The sequence below is a fragment of the Bufo bufo genome, chromosome 9 (assembly GCF_905171765.1).
Source record: "Bufo bufo chromosome 9, aBufBuf1.1, whole genome shotgun sequence".
Taxonomy (NCBI): Eukaryota; Metazoa; Chordata; class Amphibia; order Anura; family Bufonidae; genus Bufo; species Bufo bufo.
Window position 1 is genome coordinate 61,496,536 of NC_053397.1, and position 5,941 is coordinate 61,502,476.

Genomic DNA, 5,941 nt, shown 5'->3' on the forward strand with positions numbered 1-5,941 from the left:
ATTGCAGAAAGATTAAGAAGAAAAATGTGATCCGGCCGCCAGAGAATCCCGGGATTCCACTGGACACCAACAGCAGCAGTTTCTGTCTGGCCTATTCTCGGCATATTTGCCGCATTGCTGCCCGATTTTCATCAGAACACACTATAGTTAATCAGTTCAGCGGGCATTCCGCTTGCATCCAGGGAATTATAACATGCTGTTCTCTGCTGGAACAGTCTGCAGAAATCCATGCTGCAAATGTTAAAGTAGCTTTATTTGCTTGTTGTTACCCTAGTTATAAAGGGCTGCAGAATTGGTTAGCGCTATAGATATAAACTAGTAGTAGTAGTATTAGGAATAGTAGTAGTAATAGTAGTGATAGTAGTAGTGGTAGTAGAAGTAGTGGTGGTGGTAGTAATAGTTGTGATAGTAGTAGTAGTGATGGTAGTAGCACTAGTGATAGTAGTAGTAGTAGTAGTAGTAGTAATAGTAGCAGTGGCACTACTAATAGTAGTAGTAATAGTAGTAGTCACATTAGTAATAGTAGAGGTAGTAGTAGTAATAATAGTGGTAGTATTAGTAATAGTAGTGGTAGTAGTAGTAGTAATAGTAGCAGTAGTAGTAGTAGTACTAGTAGCAGTAGTAGTAGTAATAGTAGCAGTAGTTTTAGTAGTAATAGCAGTAGTACTAGTAATAGTAGTAGTAGTAGTGATACTAGTGCTTGTATGTTTCGATTTGCAGCTATAACCCCACATTTATATATTATCTTGAGATGCAGATTTTCCATAGTCCATAGAAGTTGGTCTGCGTCAGTAATAATACAGATAGTGTTCTCGTGGCCATAAGGTTATACATACAGCAAAACAGCTTCCAAGTCATTTTCATTTCCTTAATGTTATGGAATGAATCTGCTGCAGCCTTTGTATCAGAGCTCAAGGCATCCAGGTTGCGGATAATTTCATAGAGCCACAAATATATACCCAGCCTACACTCATTAAGAACAGCGGGATATAGGCTCCCTAAGCAATAGCTCCTGTAACGGCTGCTTGCACTAATTTGGATTGAACCCTGGCACCGCCGCGCAGACTGTAATTCAGAATACTCATTCCAATAACAGGTGTTGCATTGTGACTTATAGCTCAATAGTAGTTACTATTCAATTAAACAGTTTTACAAACAAGCAAAGGCTTTTTTATATACACTCTTCATTACCCGCAGGCTTTCATATTCTTTTTAAGTACAGAAAATTTAATTAGATTTTGACCACAGATCCTGCATTTGACTTTCCCTGACAGGGTTTCCATTAGTGTAATCTGTAGGGGAATTCGCTGGTTTAACATCTGTGTGCCTGGGGCCTATCACACATTTACTGCACAAGACTGAAAAGACTCCCTTGTATGGTTGTATGTTCCTACGTGCTCCCAGTTTCACAGAAGTCATTTCAGCACCACAAGGTAATTAGCAAAGGGATGGGCCTCGGCTGACATGAATGCGATTTATTGTTTTTCTAGAAGGGCCCTGAACAGCAAACAAAGAACACAGTCTTGCTGTCTGGAATTTTATTAACTTAATTGTGCCATATAACTTACTGAAGGGAGATTGTGCAGCAGAAATTCAGCAGCTATTGTTCTGCAAAAAAAAAAATTTAAAATGTGAAAAAATATTAATTTCACTTCTATTAGGGTGAGTTTTGTGGCGCCTGGCACAAGACTGCAGATTTCATAATTATGTCCTGTGTTAACTTCCTCGTGGCCAGCTCCTTGCAGATAATGCGCCTAACCTTTTCACTTTAAAATCCCTCGCAATCCTGCCGCTTGCTTATTGTTTGCTCATTATGTGCAGTTAACTAATGAATCATTAATAAATGAATTGCTAATACATTTTATGGTAATTGGATAGATAAATGATCGCAGGCTCCTTTGGCCTTTTATAACAGAGCAGAATGAGTAGCAGGACCTAATTGTTTGCAGATGATCTGCCACTGATGGGCTGCTCGCCCTTGTTCTCAGTAACTAGTGACTCATTATTCTCCCAGAAAACCTTCACAATAACAGCTAAGTGTAGCAGATAAGAACACGCATCGGAGGGGGAACGATGACGCAGTTTTTGTTTTTAAGAAATCTGTCAATAATATTAATGGTTTCAAGGACTATACAAGCAATCCCTTGTTCAGCTCGAGAACCTACAGATGTCTCTTAGCAGATCCCATTGTACGGAGCTTAATAATATGTGGATAGATATAATGAGGAAGGTTGTATTTCCGCTTTTGAATGTTAGCTAATGCATTCTTATGTTCTTGAATAGTATCTGATTACCTATTTATTCAGATGTTCAGTTGCGGATGAAAAAAACAAACTTTGTTAATTCTATAGCGCTGGTTGATGTTCTTCAAAACTCATTAGGGAAGATTTTGGATGGGTTTACATCACCGCTATTTCTTTCGCTTTTCCGCAGAAAGAAGGAAATAACGGAAATGCCGGATAGGGCATATAACTGACCAGAACGGAGGTGAACAGACTCAATTGACTACAATGGAGTCCATTCAGTTTCCATTTTTTTCCCCAGACATAAAAGTCATGCATGCAGGACTTTTTGTTATCCAGTCTTTATAACAGAACGGAGCCTCAAATGCAGATGTGAACAAGCCCCTACTGATCCTACTGATTATTTAGACAGTGTAAGCTAAGGGATCTTTTATACAGGTTGAGGATCCGTCCAATTATCGGGAACAAACGTTCCTTCCCGATAACTTGGTTGTGTAAATGTGCAAACAAGTAAATGCTTATTTTCAGATGATCGAATCTTATGTGGCACCAGAAATTCTCATTTGTGAGCAGCACATCACCCTGTGTAAACAAGGGATGCACTGAATGAATGATCGTAATAACTGTGCATCGGGCCACGTGAAAGAGCCTTTAAACAGACTCCACTCGTTATTGGCCAGGCATCAACCCGTAACTTGACTCTTATACTAGATAGTCTACAGACAGTGTAAACTAAGGGCTCTTTTATACAGGCTGAGGATGGGGCCAATTATTGGGAACAAACAATAACTGGACTGTGCAGATGCGCTGGAAGTTACCACTTAAATGAGTGAACGCTCTTTAGTCAGATGATCAAATCTTTCATGTAGCAACTGGATTCCTCATTCGTTAGCAGTACATTGTCTTATGTAAACAGGGGTGATCATAATAATGATAATTCGTCCCCCATTCACTGTGCATTGGACCATGTGAAAGACCCTTTAAAAAAGCGCCAGTAAGCACTTATTATTGGCCAGGCATCAACCTATGTAACTGGACCCTTATGCTACTGTAGATAGTCTACAGATGTGCCAAATCTATCACAATGGCTGAATTGAAAATCTGGTGCATCTTCGGACACTTTTGTCTAACTTTACACCACCCATTGATTGGCTTACTTTGCACTACAATTTTGTTGCACGTTGGTGCATCTTACACCATGCCCTCTTCCTGCTGTCACACCTATTTCCTTCAAAGTCATGTGACCTTGTGAAACCAGGCACTAGTGTTGAGCGGGCATGCTCGGCCGAACACCAGTTCGGCTCGAACATCACTATGCTTGGCACATTGTGGAGTTCGGCCGAACACCGCGTGTGCTCGAGCACGATGCTTGAGTCAGTGGCCGATTCACACACCTGTGCATTGTTCAATGTCCACCACCTTTTTGTTACTATGAAATAAACTGCAACTCAAGATTGATGGTGAGTGCCGCGGTACTTTTTTCTATTTTTATACATTACATCTAATTTAGCCTCTATTTCTATGCAGAAGATCGCTGTACAGTGAGGGAATCTCTCAGTGTGAGTCTGCGGCTTAGGAGTCTCTGCTCTGACTCCACATATAGCTATGTCCATATATGAAGTCAGTGCTTGGGGACAGCCCAGTATATTTACATCTAATTTAGCCTATATTTTAGAAAAGTTTCTGCCGGGATTCAAACTCATGATCTTCTGCATTAGAGCCAAGGCACTTAACCACTCAGCTATAATAGCTGCATAGCCCGTTATAAAAAAAAAAAATTATAATAATATGAGACTTCTACTGAGACCTATACAGTAGAAGTCTCAGATTTTTTTTTTACTGGCTATGCAGCTATATAGTGTACTGGTTAAAGTTCTGGGCTATGATGCAGAAGCTGTGAGTTTAAATCCTGTCACAAACCTTTCTGATCAATTTACATTTTTTAATAAAAAGAAATTTAAATAAAAATTATGTGCTGCCTCACCCACTTTAGGCTAGTTTAAAACTAGCTATAAAATCATCTGGCAGGCTCTTCCAGAATAGGCACAGCACAGCCAGATACTCCTCTTCCCTGCATGAAACCATTCACTATAATGGGACCCAGTAGAGATCTGACCTGGTTTCAACATTAGTCCAGGATCCCATAGCTGAAAGTGCTTAACACCGAGACATTGTAATGCAGCAGTTGCTCTTCTCTGCCTTTTGGCTAAGATCAAGTGTAGGATCTGTTCTTATCAGGTCCTGGTGGTACAGAGCTGCCACCAGGATGTAGAACAGAGAACCACATGGTCATCCCTAGGGTGTACACCTTTAGCCATTAGGGCCTTATGGTAGGTGACCAAGGGACCACTGAATTGAAGCCACAGGCTGAGATGTGCTTGAAAGCCTGAGGTGCAGATGTGTGGTGACCCTGAGGAGGGTGAACTCACTGCTGATGGGAGCCAACTGAGTAATAGCACATTTGCTCACACTTCACTTTCACACATTTTAAGTGCACAAACATCTATTCTTTTCCCTGCCTTCCGACCTGGTGTAAGGAGGAGGAATTTTTATAATTCTGTAAGAATGACTGGGCTATAATCAGCACACATTCACTATTTATTTTTCGTTTCACTGTGTGTTCACTTTTCATGTTTGTTTGTCACTAGGATCTTCAGGTTTCAGCCCTTACCCTTCCTATAGTCTGGGGTGGGGGTGTGGCCATATTAGTTCCTCACCACCTGCAAAACCCCTTGGCCTCTCTCTTCAGGGTGAGGCCAGACCTAGACTTTTGGCTCTTGGACAACACATGTGGTGGCAGCCAGGTGGAAGCCAGAGCAAGATTGGCACTTCTCCAGCTTCAGCTGTGGGTTGGTCCTGGTACTGGTCCCTTGCAGGAGCCTTCTTGTCCAGAGAGACCAGGTATGGTTCATGGGGGACGCCACTCTTATGGAGAGGGCCTGTGATGGACTGTGATCTAGTGCACGTTTTTATGTGACACGCTGCACGATTTTGATGCACGGATGTAGAAAGCACATACCTCAGGCATTAAAAAAAATTGTCATCAAAGGGGGAGCTTAGTAGTTCCGAACCTATTTTATGTCATCTCCCTACATCATGGACATCACCGTGGCTTTGGTAAATACTTGTAGATGGTCAGAATACAAATTTACTGCATATAGAATCATCTCAAGATAAACATCCACCAAAAAGATACATCTTAGCTCCCCAATAACCTGGCCTTTGGTAGTCACAATAATGACTAAAAGTCATGTAAAAAGAATGTTATCCGTCAGCTAAAACCAGGACACATGTCCTTTTTCTGATCTGTTTTTATTTTCCAATTGTAGATTGTTTAATTATATTTCCTGAACATAATTTTGGGTACAGCCATGTTGCCTGATATGTACCTTAGAGAAACCATTATGGACACAATAGACTGGAAGGGACTTCTATAGGAGAGTTTTCTAGGCATGCTCTGTGACCTGAGCAGAGGACACTGTACAAGGAAAGAGTAGATAAGCTGTGACGTCACCTCTTGTGAATGGTGGATCCTGTCATCTATATAGAGGTGATATCTGTCATTTTAGCCTTGCCTGTGATAATAATGAGATGGCTGCTGAAAAGTGATCTGCACAGGTCTTAGTGGACATTGGGAAAACTGCAGGATTTTAAGATTTATATAGTAGATAGTAGCATGGTAAGTTAAAAATAACATT

General features: G+C 40.9%; 1 pseudogene; it reads left to right on the top strand.

The window, feature by feature from the left end:
- The first annotated feature begins 4,429 nt into the window (after window positions 1–4,429).
- Window positions 4,430–4,530, top strand: LOC120979955 (annotated as a pseudogene).
- Window positions 4,531–5,941: the final 1,411 nt, after the last annotated feature.